The following is a 19,286-nucleotide window of genomic DNA, read 5'->3' on the forward strand; positions in this document are numbered from 1 at the left end:
GCTGATTTGGGAGATAAAACAAACCGCACAGACAGAGCAACATGAGCCATCCCTCCAAAGTTTTCTCATTAGTGAAAAGAAGTAATGCTCAACTGCATCACCGTATAAACTGGAGGGATGAAACTATTTTTTCTCCTCTTCAAATATTTTCCACTTCCCTGCCCATGGCTGCTGTGGAGCAAGTCAGGCAGCAGCAGGGCTGCTTGCTATGCTGTCCTCACCGGGGACGCAGTGGATTGTGTTTATGTAAACTTGCGCCAGCAATTGTGCACTTCTAATTAGAATGGCTGATTTTTGGCTGCGAGATGCTCTCAAGGTAGTTTCTCTTTTTCCCCAACTAGGCTCGGCTGTGGAAACGTACCAAAATGAGTACATAATGAAAAATTCAACAGGCAAGCTGGAAAGGCAGGAGCCAGGTGTTGCTGTAAACTGCAGGTGAAAGCAAGGACACGAGGAGGGAGGAAAGGTGGGGTGAGGGAAGGGAGGCTGAAGAGCAGAGAAGAGGATTAAAAATCGTCTGACGCTCTCAGAGCACACAACTAATAAAGAGAATACTTGGTCCTTTCCTCTGGATTTCCAATTTTGCAAAAAAAAAAAAAAAAGCACATTTATAAAATATGACCGCTTTAAAACTGACACTGAGCATTTGTGGTCAGAATTAAAATTTTAACTCTGTTCCATGCATTTGCAAAGTCCTCATTAGTGTGCAGTGTGAAACTGAAACATTATTCGGCACTCCCAACTCTCCACTGGAGCCCGTTGAGAGATCTATTTTTGTCCAAGAGCCCACTCTAAAACACTCACTGCAGAGCAGCGAATCCTGATACAATAGTTCCTTCCAACAGCCCAAACCACTTCTTCACTTGTATTCAAACCCATTATTTTCAGTCTGTGCGCAGTGATGACAGCCACCTGCTTCTCCTCTGTCTGAACTGTCACACTGAGAGAGCTGCGTTCACTGTAGTTTGTTCAACGTTTATGAACAAGACACAGAGCACTCCCTGTGTTCTGCGGTTTATTTAGAGAGACAACAAACTGCTGCTAAAGCTTACGGTAACTAATCTCCATCGCAGGGCTCCCTCAGTCACACGGAAGGAAAAGTGTGACATGCAAGTTTACACAAAAAATGGTTAATTATCGAAGAAAAATGCAAAGGGAGTTACTCATGCTCAAACAGAAGTAATTGCATCTGGTGTCTTCATCAACATCCTCCAGATCCCATACTGGAAAATAATCTCTCCACACAGCAACAACATGATTAGAATTAATCATTTTTAGATCAACATTTAAATTGTTTTTCGTGCCGTGCAGTGGAGTTATAGAGCAACATATGGACGTACAGGGTCTAAATTTGCCTCATTTTATGTGCTTATTGAAATATTTCATCCCAGACACTTAGGGTGAAAATATAAAGCCTCACCTACTCACAGTCATGAAAATAAAGTGGTATAAAAGTGATGACAAGGTGAAATGTTGAGTATCCTACAACAATTATTTCCCTCCACTTTCCCCTTGGAAAGGATGGGACAGTAATTATACTGGCAAGCTGCCATATAGATAAATATTCAAGTTTTCTGTTGCTGCTGGAGAGACTCTCCCTCTCTCTCGCTCTCTCCTCATGGAGTGACTGTATAGATTCAGTACGTGAGGAGAAGCCACAATGCATAATGAGGCACAGTAAATGCTTATTGTTGAGCATGACACTTTTTTATTTGGCAGATATCTCAATTTTCACTTATCGGCCCATGTGTCATTGGGGATATGTGAGCAACAGGCTAACTGATTAGCAACACAAAAACTGGAGGGACTATAGAACGAGCTAAAGGTTACACCCCCCCCCACTTTGGCTTCTTAACTGTGTTCATACGCTGGGGCACGAATCATCCTGAGCCAAGGTGAGCCGTGCGGAGCGTCTCTGTCCCATCCACTCCCAGTCTGCAGAGCATTATCTCAGAGACTGACATGCTTTGTGTCTCACAAAGCTGCTGCGTGTCGGCAGAACAATGGAGCAGCAGAGTTGCGAGCAGCGGAATCAGTCTGGTGCAACAGCCTAGTGTAGGTACAGCAGAGAGAGGGGGGAATACTAATTTATCATGAAAGATGTCATTACCATGCCAATGACTTCTCAGAGAACACAATTATCACTAATAATAGACATTTAAACATCAGCCCAGGGCTTTTAGCCGGGGAGGGTTGTATTAATGGAAAACTGTTGTCTGTTTATGAGAACTAGACAGTGAACGCTGGTGAGAGTACTGAAAGAAAAATAAACTGAGATAAGCGCTAACCAGTATCCAGTAAAATTTTTGTTTTTTTCTTGCTAATTGAGATGTCTAGACACATTCTATCGAATCTCAGTGAGATAAGGAAGTAGGCTGAACCATCTCAGTGGAGAATAGCGCACACTAATCCACTTAGTGAGTCTGAAGGATTTTCATTCACTATCCTACAAAATGCTTGGCTTATCAAAATTTTTTCACATGCACATTTTGCCACTTTGTCTTTTAGGAACAATAACATCCTGCAAATGGCCTTGTGGCCCACAACACAAAGCAACTGCAACCATTTCAATTAATATTCAAATGAGCTGGTGAGGATTGGTTGGGATGAAAGCCAGATTGTGTTTTCCTAAATCATATTCACTTTTCACTTTGATAGTTCATGTGAAAAATATATAGTTATATAACATTTTATTCTGCTTTATTTCATAATGTTTTGAGTTGCTTTAAACTTAAATGAAACACATATCTATGCTAGCAGCTATGTGAAGCTGTTTTTAGGCACAGTGACACTTTGAGATAAATGCTAACTTTGGCATGCTAACATGCTCATAACGACAATGTTTCATGTTTACCATGCTAATATTTGTTAATCAACGCAAAATTCAAAATACAGCCAAGGTTGATGGGAATATCACTAGTTTCAGTTAGTGGTCATAAACCAAACACCAGCCAAGTTTTAGCCTGCTGGTGGTGCTAGATGAGAAGTTAAGGCATCACTGAGGTCACTAGCATACATCGTCTAGGAACCATGAATGTCTGCACAAATGTTAATCCATACAATAGTTTGTTGAGATACTTGATAAATTAAGTGTCTTAGTAAGATGCTAAGCTTCAATGCTCCATGGCATTGATTCTACAAGTGTCTGGATTCATTTCGTGTGTTTTAACGATGGTGTCTAACATGTTGCTCCAAAATCAGACTGGGTTGAGGGCTGGTGACTGTGAAGGCCTTAGCATGTGGTTCACATCATTTTCATTCTCATCAAACCATTCAGTGACCCCTCGTGCCCTATGGATAGGGACATTGTCATCCAGTTTCACCACTCATTTCTCAGGTCTTTCCTTTATTCGTCACCCGTCTGTATTTCACTAAAAGCCAATAAGCCTAAAATCTCAACCTGCTGGTGGCGCTATAGTAAAAGTCAAGGCTCCAGCAAAGCCAATAGGAGTCACCCTGTGGGAATAGTTGATTGTTCACTGTGGACCAAAGTGATGGACCAACACAGTGGCCAAATGACAGCCCGACAGATCGATATTGTTTTCCTACAGCTACACAGCTAGAAGTAATGCTCAGACACATTCCAGCAGACACAGGAGAAAGCAGGGTAATTGGTGAAGGCTTTGTAAGTTATCCACCTGTTTGAACGAGCCTCTACATGACTAAGAGATCGGACAAATCAGTGAGACAGCAGCTAACTGATGGAGACTGTCAATTTAGCCTTTTTTCTCTGCACAACCAATTACAAAACGGGGAACGTTACACAGAAAGTTACAAAACTGACTCTATTTTCATGCCAGGGACACCGACATGGGAGCACAAGGACAATGACGCTGTCACTTCACTTCGCAGAGTGAAGAGATAACCTTGGAGAGGTTGGCAGCTTTGTTGAGTTCTCAGTTCTGGTTTTGAATTGTGCTTCTCCACATTCTTCAGGGGCTTTCTGTCTGCTCATATGAAATGTCACAACACAGCAGAACTCAGTTAGAGCTGAGGGACTCAGCTTGATGGAAAAACATGCAATTGCAGGAGAAATAGAAGGAATCTGCAGGTTTCACAGCTGAATTGCGTGTTCAGAGCCAAGGCAAAGACAGAATATGTCAAACAAAGTGAAAGTAGAAAGCTTGAGTCTGCAATGAGATTTATAATTTTGGCTCAAGGATATGGTGGCATTCATCTGAGTCTGTCTTTATGCATAAGCCTTGAGTGATGCGCTTTAACTGCTCTTAAGAGCACACGGAGAAACACACAGTTAAAGGCAGTTAAATGACAACAGTCAGTTAAGGAGAGAAGAGCTGTACATTCTGCAGCAGACTAATGGCTCTTTCATGTATTTATGAGTGGAGAATGGAAAGTAGCCAGATATATCATTAAGATGAGTGTGCAAATTTGTATGCATGGGTCCAATCTCTTTGTGTTGTTAATTTGAAACAACACAAAGAACTTTAGAGATATTACATCATGTCAGACTGAATCATACGCTACATCAGTGTGTTTTTCATCTGCAAACACACACACATACGCACGCATGCACACACACACACACACACACATACAGAAATATAGAGTGATATGTAAAGTAGGACTTGGGATGCAGAAGCATGCCCAGTCCGTGCTCAAGGTTTTATTGTGGGATTGTGGGGTCAAAGGGTAACTAATTGCGCGACTCATGGAGGTCAGCATCGGTGTGGCCTTGTGCCAGAGCACTGGAACACCACCTGAAGGTCTGTCAGGCAAGACAAATGAACTCCGACCTCCCTGCTGATGACATCGACCCCAGTCGGTGAGCGCATGCCACATCTTAATCTGGGTCACAGGGAAAAGCACAGACCACTGCTGCTGGTCATGACGTTACGTGCTGAAGGAGCTAACACTGATATTTACCTGCCCGGTCTCGTGTTCAGTTACTCATCAAATATCAGATATCAGGGGCGTCGTGTAGCGTAGTGGTCTAAGCAGGCGCCCCATGTGTAGAGGCTACAGTCCTCGCTGCAGTTGGCCCCGGTTCGAATCCCGCATCGGACGGCCCTTCGCTGCATGTCATTCCCCCTCTCTGCCTCCCTGTTTCCTGTCTCTCTCCACTATACTATCAAATAAAGGCATAAAAAGCCCAAAAAATATACTTAAAAAAAAAAAAAATATCAGATATCAAATAAATCCCCATTAGCATGAGGTCAGATTTAGTGGTAGTGGTCTATTGCTCTTTGTGTAACATAAATAAAATTTGTGGTTACTCAGGCCTCAGTGTACACTACAAATTGTTGGGAAAACAGAAAAGCCTGCTTGGTGCAATCTGGCCAATCTAACAATAGCATTCTTGTGCAAGCAGCGCTTTCTTTTTTAGAGACCCCATAAACAGCCAAACTTAGCTCTGCCTTCAAACTCCTGGGATTCCACAAGAGCAATTCTCAGTTTTACACAGTGACTCCCTGAGCAGAGCAAGGCAGGAGATGCTTATCATTTTTCACCAGTCAATAATTAGCTGGTTCCCTAATCAGCTGTTTGTGCAGCACGCCTGTCCGTGCCTTCTCATTTAGCCATATCACAGCAGACGCCGGGGCTTTTACCTGCCATGCCATCAGCAGTAATCCACCGCCTGAACCACACTGATAGCTGACTCTACTGTCTGGAATGTAGTTGCAGTTGCACCCCCATAAAAGGTCTGTGTGTGTGTGTGTGTGTGTGTGTGTGTGTGTGTGTGTGTGTGTGTGGTGTGTGTGTGTGTGTGTGTGTGTGTGTGTGTGCACCATCCTGTTGCGAAGAATTAACAAATACGTGTGATGGATGGATAAAATCACATGACAACTCCAGCCTGACGGAAGAGGTATTGTGATGGAGGTCTAGGGATCATCCAAAGAAAAGGAGTGTCTCGCTTTCATGATTAACAAAATGTCAAAAAGGATTTCCCTTCCTAAACAGAGACTACAATCATGTGAGGTTGCCAGCCAGAGGGACACGGGCAGATGGGACGTCTCCCTCTCTCCTCTGCTGCACTGTTTTGGAGACAAAAATGACCCAGACCTGTGTCAACAGCTGGGAAAAGCATTCCTCGCTGTGCTTTGTGAAAGTGATAAAAATAACACCATGAAGGATCCCGCTGTGGGTTACGCCCTGAACGGGTCTGTTTTTCCTGGCCAGGAGGGTCACTGTCAGGCAGAGCTGGACCTCCAGCCAACACACATCAAGGCAGCACTTTCCTAGCCTCCATTCTCGCCCCTGTCTTTTCCTGTTTTGACAGGAAACAGGAGATGATAACACAGTCACACAAACAAGCAGAGATTGCCTCCGACCTGCTGCCGGGCTGTCCTCGTGTGGCAGTGCATGTCTGTTTTCTTTAGAGGGCCTCGTGTCCAAACATACAAAAAATAACACACTAGCCGTCTAGTACAAACACGGACACCAAGCCACTGTGACGCACAGGCACGCACGCACGCAGATGCACCTGACACACTCAACACACCGCACAAACACACCTGTCTTCACGCCAAGCCTGAATAACCTTTCCACAGACTGGCACAGTCTTCTGTGAGTGGAGCATTTCCTCAGAGGCTCCCAGCAGCGTGCCAGCACAGCGTCGCACAAAGGAACGCAATAAAACAGACCACGAAAGTCACAGACATAGGGCCTGAAAGAGGCGAGATGAAAGCTGGGATGGTCGCCACGGGGACCCAAACATACACTGGGGAGGTGAGCGGGGGAGCAATGTCAATATCTAGTAGAGAGAGAGGAAGGGCGGGGTGGGGAGCGGCGCTGGCATCAGAGGTGGGGGGGGTTGCTTTGAAGGCCAAGGGAGGTGTGGACGGGTAGCGTCTCTCGTTCGAGCCTCTTTTTGGAATGTGAGCCTTTTATGTTGTCAGGAAGCACACCACGGTGAGACACAACAAGTGGAGTGACGGGGCCATTAGAGAGGCTTTGTTGATGGTGAGAGAAGCTACAAAGGAGCAGGACACTTTGATTGCCCTCTCTGATCCCCCACTAGCCTTTGTTTATGAGCTAATTAAGCATTGTTCAGCTGCTGCAGGAGCCTCGAACCCTCCATCCCCACAGCGCCACCATGACTTTCAATGGCTACTGTAGGGCTTTTACAGCACCCTCTATAACTTAACAACTTGAGCAGGAATCACTTTCTGAAACTGCTTTCCAGTATGGGAAACCAAGCTCTGGCAAAAACAGCCAACAAATATGTACGTTGTGTGCATGCATGCTTGTGAGTGTGTTTAAGAGACAGAGAAAAAGCACAGAAGAGATACAGGTATAGTCTGACGGGCCAAATGCAGTTCAAACACGGTCTCCGGTGACTGCTTCTGTAGGAGTTCAAGTGTGCCCCGGTTTCACCCCTCCATCGGTGACTGCAGCCAAAGCAGCTCCTCGCTCACAAAGAGATGAAGACATAAATGCCCAGTGTGGGACGAGGGGAGGCCAAGAGGTCAAAGGATGGATAGAACTTCCCGCTACATGGATGTGGCAATGACCGTGCGACAGCGGTCAAAACATGTTTGTGGAGAAATGCTCACAAAAAGGAAGAACATGTTTTACAGAAAGTGAATAAATATGTGCGGAAATGTGTTTACCTGTGTTTGGGGTCGGGCGCAGAGAGTTCAGGGGCAGCACATGAAAAAGAAAAAAGAGAGGAGAAAATCAAAGTTTCTGCATTAATTACTGAAAAGTTAAAGTAATGTTTGCTTGTCAAATAAAGTTTACAAGAAGAGACTGATTAAAGCTGTTGATCACATGAATTATTTCTCGACAGCTGAACTCAAGCCAAAGGTCATATGACTAACGCCTCCCCTGGAAACCAACAACGCGTCGCTCTAACGTCAAACTAAAGCTGACACAACCTGTAAAACATTGTGTGTGAATAAAACCGCACATTTAAGCTTGACTACATAATAGTTTTACAGCTTGCCTGTTGTATGGACTTGCAGTGGACATTTGAGAATGACCCTGGTTTTGCAAGTTTTGGCTCTTGAATGACATAAAGGGGTTGAGGGGAACACAACAACAGCGTCCACTCCTGCTCGGAACAGTAAAGCTGTGCAGGAATTCACCAAGGCCAAAGACGCAGGTGTGCTCCCCGAGAGTTTCCCTCCTGTTCACCGGGCATCTGAGGGAGGTGAGCATTTCCGCGTTGCACAGACACGTTCAAAGGCATTCCAGCTATGTTTTTGTTTGATGCATAAATTTAGAGCAGTAAACAGCAGCTACAATCTGAGAGAAGCACCAGGGGTGAAGCTGCTGCCAAACAGCCTGTGGCAAACAAATACCTAAAACACATCACATTAATGATGACAATTTCAGAAAAACACATCAGCATGTAGGAACAAAATGCTCACTGAAAGCAGCTCTGAACAAAAGTGAAATGGAAAGGCAACATAACCACATTCAATTAGGGCCAGAGAGCAGCAATTAGGGTGCGAAGCTGCTGTCAACATCTCACAAAACTAAAAAGTTTAACTGAGCATGCAGCAAAGCCATAATGCCATGAATAAACCTGTGTACATATACACACACATACTTGTCCATCACACACTCTCTCACAGGTTTTTTTCTCACACCCAGCATGGGAGTTAGTGCTTAGCTGGGGGTCTGCACTGTGAGGCCCAACAGCGGGTTCCCAGAACAGCGAGGATGGCTCAGCTTTTATAGGCCGGTGCTGAACTGATACTAGGCAGCAAACGCAGAGGATGGAGAGGCAGTTTGGGACTCGTAAACAGAGAGGTTTAAGTTTAAGTGCCCGACACACACGAAGGAGATAAAACAGCCCAGAGCTCTTCAGCAGAGAGAGTGACATCATAAAATAGAGCGGCAGTAACAAGAGGGGAAGCATAAAGGACGGATCTATTAATGGGAGTAGGTACATGGGAGAGAGACGGGGGGTTGGTTTTCTCCATCCGCCAGGAGTACTGACGAGTTCAAGATGGCATCATTTCTCACGACAGCACCTTTCTGCTGATCCGAATATAAATCTGATCATCCAAAATTTTTTCGGAATGCCTGTGACCTCCAAAGGACATGTTTTTACTGTAACAGAGCACACGTGGACGTCAATAACAACAACTAACAGTGTTCTTTCTTTACTTGGCTGCTGTTTGTAAAAGTTCAGGGGCACCATCTGACACTTTTTCAAGGAGATTTTACAAATGTGAGGTGCGACGTTGCCGCTTTCTCACTCATCTCTATCACTCTTGTGCTGCGTATCTGTACAAATCATGGGATGAGACAGAAAATATAAAGGGAGGCTGTCGAGTACCAGTGCTTGAAAGCGTGTCTAACAATACTGTAGCCAAGAAAGGTTGAAAATATATCCAAGTTTTTATGATACAGTCACTTCAAGCACTACTAAAGTAGCAAAAAAACCTATTTATTTTGGCCTTTGATGCTTTGGAAGCTACTCAAACATTTTCCCAAAAGTGTACCAGTTTGTTGAGGAAAAAAAGGCTTCACCAATCATAGACAAGAAACACTGCTACTGTAGCTCGATTGACTTTTTCTGGTGAAAATTCATTATGAAAATCCATACAGCTGAGGCTGACCTTTTCAGTGTTCCACCTATTGAGAAATCCAGACACATGGCTTTCCATGGAAATAAAAGCAACTTCCTGCCATTTCGTAGAATGCTTTGCTACGCTAGTTCCTTTAAAATGTCAGCAGGCAAATTGCTAAGTCAAGTCATTCAATAATGAAAGAAACACGCACGCTGAAAAGAACACTTTCCACCTCCTTCCTTCTGCTCCTTCTATCAGGATGGATACAAGCTTTGGCACAAATCTGACGTTTCAGATATTTATTTATATAAATGAAAACAGGGACATAATTAAGGTAATAACTGCATATAGTGTCATGTAATTTAGTGGTATGATCAGAGACATGTTATACCCTCATATGAGCACATAACCATCTGCAAGTGAGCCAGTAGGGCTAAAATCAGAGTTAAAGAGAGATCGCATTTTCATTATATTCACCCTAAAGCTAAGCCCACCAAGTACCACAGTAATGGCACTGGCCAGTCACCTTCTCCATCACCTTCTCCATTAACCAGACCACCACCAGGCCTGTGTGCTGGAAGATGAAGATAAAACACTGTCTGTAATAATGCAATCATAAATTGGTAGCAGTTAAGTTCAGAAAGATGGATGACTTCTGCAGCAAAGTGGAAAGGATGGAGGGACTCTGAAAGTGCTTCATCTCTTTCTTTTCCTGTAGTACTTACACGCACGTTCACACATCATCAATACACACACTCATCCTCGCTCACGGAGCTGGACACTCAAGCATGAAATGAACATGAGCAGCGTGAACTTTGACTGGCATTTTCACACTGCGGCAGGATTTATGGAGCACTATATACGTATCTGAATGAGCTCCTGACAATAAAGGATAGCCCAACGCATAGCTGGGGAGCCCAGTATGACGAGTTAACACATGCCATCTACCAATCACAAAACAACCCATCACAATCCATCTACTATTACACAAACACAAATAGAATCACACAGAGATGCATGCATACTGCCACCCAGACACATATATAGAGATATGACATGAAAGCACAGCAGCTGCACGGACACAGTTTGCTACTGTTGGCCACTGAGGAACTTCTCTGGGAATTAATGGCCCCGTTTGAATGAAATATTCAGTAGTTCCAAACAAATATGTCATTTTTAGGATTTACTAACTAGAACTTACTAAAGGCACAAGGGTGACCAGTTATTGTACTGAAATTAACAAAATGTAAAAAATTTAAAAAAAATAAGAAAGTATTTTTAGCATCTTTCAGCTCATTTTTTAACAGCCCACAGCTTCATTGTTTTGGATGAATGCTAATATTGTTCTATGACTGCTTGATGTATAAATAGGCAACTGTTCGCATCCACCACAACAACTTCATTAGGTGATAATATTCCAGTGATTGCACAGCCCCCAAGTGGCCAGAAATTCTGTTAATGCAGAATTTAAGATTTTGCTCGACACATGAAGATTTTTTTAGTAATGCCTGAGAGTAAAACACTAATTTGATCATTCTGTCCATGATTTTTGATTAATTTCCTCTATTGTAATTTATAGCAATATTCTCATTAATATTGTGGAATTAATTTCAGCTAGTCCCAGTCCTGTGCCTCATAATTAAACATTTTGTCTTCTGCCACAAGGCCTTCAACTGCATGCAAAAACACTGTGTATAATCCGTCATCTTTGAGTTTATTTCACTTAGTGTGAGTAAGAAAAAATTACAATTCCTGCTAAAACAAATTCTCTGAGTGCCTTGCTCCTGGCACTTTGACAATAGCTGTTCAGAAAAGGCTTTGCTCACTCCATGTAAACATTTATCACAGATTTTATAAACCTGCTTCTCCAGACCACACTCAATGCACTCTCTGAGAGTAAATATTGCCAAATACTGGCAGCACCCTGAACTGGCAGGTGAGAAGTAGAAGCTCCATTTACATCTGCCAAAGAGGAAAACAAACAATGGCAATGTCAAGTCCAACTTAGGCACCATACTCCACTGATCCGCTGTTTGCTATGAGCAAGGGAGCCACGCCCAAACAGCCTGGAGTTTGCTGTCTGCATATCCATCTTGGCAAGGATACACAGCGCTGGCATGTTCTTTCAGCACATTGCTATAAGCCAGGCGATTTGTCTGCTACCACAAGGCCTGCTGTCAATTGAATGCGTTTTATGGAGCCAGCAGGAGATTACCTCTAACTCAGTGCTCCTCAGTGTCTGTGTACCGTCTTGAAAATTTATCTCAACAACTATGTTTTTCCAATACTCTGAATCAGACTCAATAATGGAGTGTAGTCTGCCCGGATCGTGCATGTCTCACTTCACCATGACATATGGAGCCAAGCAGTAGGAGCCCCAACAAAGCGTAAAGCAAACATACATACTCACGATCACACACACGAGCAGCTCACCCCAAATTAACAAGTCAAACTGATTAATTCCCAGTGGTTACACTTCTTGGTGCATTTGTGTTCTTTGCACATTGACATTTGTGCCTTTTTTGCTCTGTTCTCATGCTCTGCAGATCTGTGCTGTGCTGTAACACATCGCCCTGTCAGCCCAGACTGCAGATCCATTGTTTCATTTCAGTCTGGCTCATTGTAACACATGATCCTTCACCAAACAGCAGCAAACCCATTCAGACAAGTCCTATTATGCATGGCAATCATTCTTCAAATAAAAAAACAATGAGAAACAGCTAAAGAATATAGGTGTTGTCAAAATCTCAGCATTACCTGGTGCTTTAATTCGAAGAGCTATGTCAAAATGATCTCTAATAAAACAAAACCAGATCCACTCCTGACTGGGACATGTCTGAATTAGTATACTCAGTAAATATATACCTGCGACCAGCTATAAACAGGTACATTATTTCACTATAGTTCAAAATGTCCACTTATATCAAGTTTTTTGCAATGCTAGCAAGCATGTTAGCCAAATAAATAGATTTATATTTGGGGAAATGCATTTACTTGCTTTCTTGCCAAGAGTTAGTGCAGAGGAGAATCTTCCACTCTCATATCCGTCCATTATACATGAAGCTATGGCTAGGAGACGGTTAGCTTAGCTAAGTGTAAAGACCGGAAACAGCTAGCTTTGCTCTGTCCACCAGTAAAGAAGAAAACACCTGCTAGCACCTCTAAAGTCAACCATTAAAATCATAACCAGTAGTTGGTTTTTGTACAGATTAAACAAATGAGATATCCATTCATTAGTGATCTTAAGAACAATGTGTTGGCTAGCTGTTTCCTCCTTATGCTGAGAAGCTAACTGTGGTTGTAGCTTCATATTTTAAAAAAACAAACTATTTCCCAAAAGCCCAAGAAAAGTGAGATTTTATCAGTATTTATGATAAAGATTCATAACAGTTTTTTTATCACAATTTTGTGCTATGAAGAATACATCTCTTTTTAAATGCAACAGGTCACGTCAGGCCAACATTTACAGAGATGTAAGAAAAGCAAAGACACTCTACCAAGCATGGAGCTTCATGGCCTCTGGTAAAATATAACTGCTTTCTCATCAGATCATTATGGCGCAGTTGGTCTCCTAAGTAACAGAGTTCGATTGAACTTCTTCACTGCAGAGCTGGTAAGGACAATAGACTGACTTTACATATTTGACTTGTTTGAAACAGAGTGGCATTGCAGCCTTTAGAGTAAATTCCTCTGCTCACCTTGACAGGTAACTGAGGGAACATCTGGACGGCTCTCTGTAGACATTACAGTGGCATGCAGCTCCACCAGAATGAGCCAGATGGCCAGAAGAGGACACATTCAGGTAAACTCTGTGCATATGTCTGTGTGCGTGTCTGAGCTCAAGCATGACTTTACCTGTCTGCTGTATGTCTATGTATGTACAGTGTGTGTGTGTGTGTGTGTGTGTGTGAATGGGCATCTGCTTTGGAGCCTCAGTCAGCTCCTGTTTAATCTTGCCCGCTGTGGATCCACACCTCTGAGCAGCCAGGAGGACAGTGCAGGCATAAGGAATGGCAGTTATTCCTTAACCTTCTCCAACAGATTCCTTCACTCTCCTCCCTGTGAAAGGCGATGAGCATCAGCCTCACTGCAGCTCATTTTCCATCAGCCCCTGCATCTGCACACCCTTAACCCATTTCCTGCACTCTGCTTCTTGGCAATTTACCTTTGCAATTGCGATAAGTAGCGGACTGGGCAGCAACAATTGCGGCCAATTCACTTTCAGCTCACCAAATTAAAGATGTAAAATGAAACTGCAGCAGACACTGTGAAGATGTGGCCTTCATTCCACAGTTGCCTGAAGGTTAGAAAGAAGGGTTTCCGGTCAGTGAAAGTGCTTTGAAATGCAGGACCAGCTGTGAAAATCTGGAGGCAGGAAAGTGAATGAGAAACTATTTACGCTCCCTTAACTACTGACAGGGTTGTTCCACTGTCTACATTTAAAGGACTACGGCTGCACTGTGCAGCTCACAGGTGGATATAAAGGCTGGAAAATAAAGGAAATGAAGGAAAAATATTTTATTCCAAGGCAACTTCCAAAAAGTGAACTGATCCGACAGTGCTTTTTGTTCTGTACCACTGTGAGTCAAGTAAGTAGGGTTGGAAATTGAAATGTTTCCATATGATACCTGGGTTATGCAAGCAATACCAAACATTTTTTTTTTTTCACGTTACTTCAAGAAGTATGAACATGTTTTTTATAAACCCATTTTTGTTCAACAAAAGATGCCATAACTCTCAAAATTTTAATGTTATCTAAACACAAGGAGCATGGTCAAGACCTAAAACTGGCAAGATTTTCTAATCCAGAACTCGACTGCCAGCTTTCAGGACCTGACAGTTTTCAATACTTGGTGCTAAATGGTGGACACACCTCATTGCGTTCCAAGACATTATTTACATTCAGCAACAGTAATTGTAAGTAGCTGCATGCTGCCGAGGCTCATAGATATAGTACAGCACGATAGGACCATGACTGATGTCTGTGGTCTCTGCACCACTTGACACCAGATTATTGCTCTGTGGTTTAATACAGCCACATGCCATAAAGCAGAAGTCACACTGCATGCGGGAATGAAACGAGGGGACGGCTCAGCCCAGAGTCTCCTGTATTCTCCTGTCTCGTCTCTCATCTCCTCCCAGCCTCTCTGGAGTGCACGCACTGCTGAGCAGACACACAGGCATGCAGAACACACACACATATCACACAGAGCCTCTGGGGCTCAGGTGCTTAGAGGTGAGTAGAATAATACGGTCATGCTCTGTTTTAACTCTACGTTAGCTCAAGTTTCACAACCGGAGGGGTTTTTTCACACAGTCTTTTTTTCTGTCCTCCCCTTCATCCGTCTGCCAGTCACTCTGCTGTCGATTGCCCTCCTGCAGCGGACCTGGCAGCGTACAGCTGTTCCTGCCCAGGTCAGCCCCCTGAAACCCTAACCCACTATAAAGACTGGGAGAACTGACAGAAAGGTCAAAGGTCAGTCAAAAAAGCGGTAACACACCCTCCGAATGGCCTGAAAACAGTTGCCAGGTAGGTACATCTGCAGCCATTCACCATCACCCACTTCTTCCCCGTCTCTCCTCAAACATTTCTCTTACATTGACTTGTAAATACACACTCGTCTATGCACGGTACTATAATCAACAAAGCAATGTTCCTGCTGGCTCCTTGGCCATGGCAACCAAACACTCTGCCCCACTTTTTCTGTGAGAGTTATACAAATCCATAACATGGCAAAGAGGCATGGAAGCAAGAATTAAGAAAATGGGCAAAAGGCAAGCAACATGAAGTTATTACATGAGTCTCATGTTCAGACACACAAATGCCTGTGTAAAAATAGGTGTTTTTTTAGATACAAAACAAAGTCAAACAAACTCAGATCATCTCACTGAGTCCTTGGCTCGGAAACACTAGTTGCATTATAAGGTTGATTAATTTCCTTTCTTCAGGGCATGGGGAAACAAAACACGATTTGAAGCACTTACATGAATTCATTAACAACTCTGCATTTTGAGTGGATCAAGGGTCAAATGAGGAACAAAGCAGAAACAAATCAAACATGAATCCAAATGAGCCATGTGAGAAAATTACTGTTCCCATAATTTATGAATTCAACATGAAAAAAAAAACTGGCAAAAGACCTCATGGTACAAACTAATTCCTGCAGCCACATTCATAGTCACACTCATACACACCATCCATAATAGCCTTGGTCACACTGTGCATATATCAGCAGTGCACGGTCTTCGGATTAGCTGATGGTTTGCTCACTCCCTTTAAACCAAGATTTAACTTCATTATACCGGGATGCCTATTGTGGCCTGATTAGCTTGTGGTACTAAATTCAGTTTCTTCATTTCCCGAGGGCAAAGGTCATCAGAAAGGTGAGGTCTGGCTGCAACTGACCTCAACCTCGAACAGCTCAACTTAATCCAGATCTTTCCTGCAGGACATTCTCTGTTAATCAGTCGGTGTACTAATGGAGCTCACAAGCACCAAAAACTGCTTTTATATTCATTGCTTCAGTATTTATTAGCACTGCAGCCTTTATCATTGACCTGCCATCTTTGCAATATACCAAACCCCTGTGTATCTCCTCTAAGACTCTAGCTTGACAATTCAAATGATTTTAATTATTTCCCTGTTTCAACCTTTAGCTTTATATTTTAGCCTTTAAGAGCAACAATCACTAAGTATTCTTAGCTGCCATCTTAAAAGAACAGTTGTTCATTTTCTCGCCCTGAGTTAGACGATTAGATTGACACCACTCTCGTGCCTGTATGCTAATTAGGAAACCAGCAGTCTGTTAGCTTAGCTTGGCACAAAAACTGAGAACAGCTAGCCTGTGGTGAAGAGACTGTGCCTAAACGAGAAATAGCCTGGCAATAACCCATCGTAACACATGTCTTTTATGCTTAGATTTTGTTGGTACTGATTAAACAGACAACAACGTGAAGAAATGTTTTAATAAAATGTCAAACTACTCCTAGTTTTAAAAAAAAAATTAAAATTATTTGACGCCTTGCAGTAGCTAGTTGACAAGCTAGCACTTTCCCTCTCCAGTCTTTAAGCTTAGCTGACCAGTTGCTGGCTCTAGCTACATATTTACTGTACACACAAGTGAATGGTGTCAGTCTTCTCATCTCTCTCTCTCAGCAAGACAGGGAATTAGTGTATTTCCCATAGCAGTTTTGCCATCTTCCAAATTTTTATTCAAGGATTCCTTAAACCAGAGCAATGATGCACTTCCATGCATATTTCACCAACATAATCCTGTCTTTTATGGCTCCCATTCTCCATGAATGTCAACTCTGTTGTGGTTCAGTGAATACAATTAAAGTTACTCTCTTTAAAAAAAAAAAAGGTATCAAGTGACAGGGCCTCTGTCTAAATTGTGACTGAGGGGTCTAAACTGCTTCAGCCTGGCTACGGGTGAGGAATTATAGTCCTTGCAGGTCACAATTACCCCAGGCTACTGGCTCTATACAAACCTAATAGTCTATTGTTGTCACTGACACTCTTTTAACTTTTTCATGAGATGGTTGATGACACAGGCACAAAAAAACACATCTCATTAACACACATGACCAAAATATGAAGTATCCCTTACAGACTTACAAAAAGAGACTGAGAGTTTACATTACTGAGCTAAGGGTGGATTTAATCCAGCTGCATGACCCTATCTGTCTGGACTGACAGAGCCTCTGATTACAGTAAGGAGCTAATTGGTTACTTTGAAACTGAGATTTAAGCGAACGCGAACCTCCTTCAGCCGCTGTGTCCTGCCACATTAAGCGTAGTCTACAATTATTGAATCCAGACTGTCTGTTAAGTCATTCCTTACTATAGGTTTTAATTATGCAAATTCAGAAGGTGAATTCCCTTGATTAGGTCAAGTCTGAGGGTTGTCAATGTCTCTGTTGTTTCTGTCTGTCCTTTTAGAAAAGGGCATTTTTCCCAGGGTTTTTTTAATCATCTGCTGTCTGAATGACATAAAATGTGCTAAAGCGGCTGAAACTTAAGGATGGTAGCTCAAGGAAGTAATTTCAGGAAAGTTAATTTGAGGTTGAGCCCTTTAACACAATGTCATTAAATATTTCTAGTTAGAAAACCATTGCAAATTACACGTATAAAGGGCAATGTAGTCGTACGAGCAGTTCAAATAGTTTTTAAAAGTTGTCACACACCACTGTTGCTCTTGAAATGAGGCAGGCTTGAGAGAGCAGAAAGCATGGAAATATTTAATTGCTGCCAGTGGATGTGGTGGATGCATAAAGAAAAAGGTTTTTTAATGCTGACCAAGTCGTTTCTGTGCAAAAACTTCATTACATTGCTGCCATTGTCCACTTACCCCTCTGGTGGGCTGTACTGAACCACAGTGTGGAGGGAAAGGGCCTTTACTTCCCTAAATTTTTTGCAGGACACACTATAAGCAGGTTCCTTTAGACCCAAACAGGAAAACACAAAAGCTTTCTGGGAGATTTCAGTGTGTGTGTGAACAGTGAACTTTCCCTGTAGTAGGCTTCATGTATGAAAGCACATTCACTCTACCCAAACAGTTTTCCTTGAATTTTTATCTACTCGCTACTACTACTGTATTCAAACAATAAGTCCACAGGCAGGGTGAGGGGGGAGAGGGATGTCTGGGGACCAAGCCGACTTCCTCTTCATAAAAAAAAAAAAAGCCAGGCGGATGGGGAGGGCGGGGAAGTGCGACCTCTGGTAAACAGTCTCCGCTCTCGTAATTTTTTCCCATGACAATCGCAGACACAACACTTGGCGAACCCCTTGCAGGTAGTGTGATCCCAGACACACCAGCAGGCCACCTGAGTCGCCCCGCTGACCTTATTCCCTCCATGGAGGAAGCAATTTGAAAGCGATCATCCATAACCGCATCCATCTTATGAAGCCCAACAGGTGAGCAGCTCAAACTCACAAAGACAATGGCTTTATTATCCTTCAGCTGGAGTAGCCCATACCATAACCCTGGTACAATAACAGCACCCTGCCATCACTGTTTGCCACCCCGGAATTAAGGCCCAATTTAGCCATCAACAAGTGCAAAATAGGGGAAAAAGGGGGGCAGCTCTCATCTCTTTCTACAACACAGAACACCTGGTGAGGGCCACAAAGTACTGCTGGAGGGTCCCACACTAAAAAGGGGAGGTCAGTTCCCATGGCAGATAATGGCAGTTAGGGGTAGGCTTAATGTGTTTACGGGGTGGACTTACCTGATACCTGAAAATAGATCTGATCTGCTCAGAACAAAGATTAGACCACACATACAGATGTCTCAAACAGAGAGCCCAGGTGCTTCAGAAATGCCCCCTTGTCCCTTGTATACCTGTTCCCGTATGAACATCAGGTGCTGTGGGATTTAGGGGTGAACCTTAAAGAGCTGTAATCCAATCTGACGTTGAGACTCGCTCTCTAAAAACGGGACAACAAAGGAGAACCGACCCGAGGGCAAACCCAGCCCGCCACAACAACAGCAGTCTCAGGGCCTATATTTAACAGTGGTGGGAATTGTGGGAGCAGCCATACAGGAACACTTTCAATGCACAGCGAAGGTCGACTGGGACTTCACTTCCTCCTCAGTCTCCAACGTGAGCAGCTCGCTCATTTCAAACCCCTCGACCCCCCACACCCAACAGCAAAATAAAGAGATAAGCATTGTTTAGCCAAACAATGGGCCACTTTCAAAGTCTCAAAAGCTTCCATTTTCACATTCAAGGCCAGCATTTGAAGTCAAGTATAGAAATAAACAACTTTACAAGTGGATGGTGAGAGGTTTCTTAGAA

The 19,286-nt window shown here is 43.2% G+C and overlaps 1 protein-coding gene across 1 annotated transcript in view; it reads right to left on the reverse strand.

Annotated features, from left to right (window-relative positions):
- Window positions 1-19,286, reverse strand: part of kif26ab (kinesin family member 26Ab) — a 66,703-nt gene that overhangs the window by 46,049 nt on the left and 1,368 nt on the right. The gene's annotated exons all lie outside the window — the stretch shown is intronic.

Source organism: Seriola aureovittata, chromosome 13 (genome assembly GCF_021018895.1).
Source record: "Seriola aureovittata isolate HTS-2021-v1 ecotype China chromosome 13, ASM2101889v1, whole genome shotgun sequence".
Lineage (NCBI taxonomy): Eukaryota > Metazoa > Chordata > Actinopteri > Carangiformes > Carangidae > Seriola > Seriola aureovittata.